The sequence below is a fragment of the Penaeus japonicus genome, unplaced genomic scaffold (genome assembly GCF_977035675.1).
Source record: "Penaeus japonicus unplaced genomic scaffold, GWHDUDI00000001_assembly GWHDUDI00000025, whole genome shotgun sequence".
NCBI lineage: Eukaryota > Metazoa > Arthropoda > Malacostraca > Decapoda > Penaeidae > Penaeus > Penaeus japonicus.
In genome coordinates this window covers 20195751-20197756 of record NW_028234427.1, presented here as the reverse complement: position 1 = coordinate 20197756, position 2006 = coordinate 20195751, and positions in this window count along the sequence as shown.

Below are 2006 nucleotides of genomic sequence, written 5' to 3'. Positions count from 1 at the left end.
TAACATACTCTTATGCAACAGTATAGTTGTCCTATGGTAAATTATTGTTGTAACAGCATAGTTGTCCTATGGTAAATTATTGTTGTAGCAGTATAGTTGTCCTATGGTAAATTATTGTTGTAACAGTATAGTTGTCCTATGGTAAACTATCGTTTTTACTATTCATAGATTTAAATAAATATCTAATTGTGTTCTATGATATAACCAGGATTTATTTCTCTAACCAAACCCATCATATCAGCCTGTTCTTCCAATGTCCCATCTAGCCCCTCCTGTTTCACAGGATCATGGCATATTTTTATTATTCACATTAATATTTCATAGTTTTCTCTGAAGAAAAATTATTTAAAGTGATTTATTTGAGCAATATTTGCATATTTTATACCCTGGTGTTGTATAGGTATGGAAGCTTATTCTTATTTTATTTTATATAAGAGTGGTAACTGATTTTTTTTTTTTTTTTTTTTTTATGTCAGGAGTCACTGCAATAGTTTTTACAACTTTGATGCTCCACTGTACAGTCTGTATTTGATATAAGGAAATGAAATATATTAGTTCTGGTGTGAAATGCCAAAGACCAAAACTAGCCTTTGTGAAATGAAAAATCATAACCTAAATGCGGTTGGGGGCCAGTCATGTTGAAATCTTTGTGGCTTATGGTGGTTAATTTAGTTAAGTAACAATCTTCATCTTTGGTCTACCTTAGAGCAATCCTTTTAACCTATTGCAGACGGAGATAAATTTGCTTGCCCAGCCTCCAGGATAGGTTGTATTTTAGAGAGAGACCGCTTGAAGCAATATAATTTGAATCATCCCACTCTCTTTCAGTCATTAATTGTAAAACTAGAGCAGTTTTTGTATTTTATTTTTTTGTGTGTTTTATTGAGTTTAGAGACTTATATGTGCCATATGACAGGCTCTATCAGTGCTGCAGTTGACTAAAATTGTAGTATATTATCCATATTAGCTCATTATTTTCTTTATACTCAATGTGATAGAAGTATTGCTGTTTTATGGGAGGACAAAAGGCAACTTTATTTTTTCGTATTTTTGTGCTATCATAAACGAATACGAAACATATAACCACCTACAATAAAGATAATAAGAAGAGGTAGGGAAGAGGAATGAAACCTGTGCTTGTGACTGTGAGTGCCACAGTGAAAGGCATCCATATTGGCACAGGAGTATATTTTAGACACTGGGTATGGATTGAGTCACCTTCCTTTTCCCATTCTGCCTGCACATCCTTCATCGGCGGTACTTTTGAGCAAGAGTTCGTCAACTTAGTGTGTGTCATCTCTCTATAAAGATAGTGCTTGCTAGAGCTAGCACGATATTACGGTAATTATAGTAATTATGACTGCAGTAGCCATCATCACTCATTCCTTTTTCATAGCAAAATAAAATAGCACAGTGATCCAAAATCCCCGAACGTCATGTACGTCATGACACCCATCGTCAGGCCAAAGCTCCTACGTTATATATGTCATGACACCCGTACGCAATGGGTTAATAAGACTTACTTCAGAAAATAGGTTTCCCACAAGTAAACATTAGAAACCAGTCATAGTCTTCTTTATTGAATTAACACATCACTTCTCTCACGCTTACCCATTCGCCGGATGACGTGCCGACACGTTTTGTGGTTTTTGTGTCAAACACCGGTGACGAGATAGTTGGCCAAGGCTGGTGCTCGGGGTGAGCGAGCAGACAGCCTAGGCTCACGGCTAGTGCGCCCGGGAATCCCGAGGCGTTAGGCCTATGTATTCGAAAACCTCGGCATTAAGACCATTCAAAACCGGAATCGCCCCGGCGTGAATGGGTTAAAAGTAAACTATTTAGATAATGTATTTCATTAACCACTGTACTATCAACTGGTTGCATCAAATGAAATATCTAGATTATTAAACGATATATGTCATGACAAACCTTAGTGGTTTCTTGTCAGTTGATTGATTTCAAGGTACATCTGCATGTTCTATCTCCCCAGAATGTATATTCTAGTT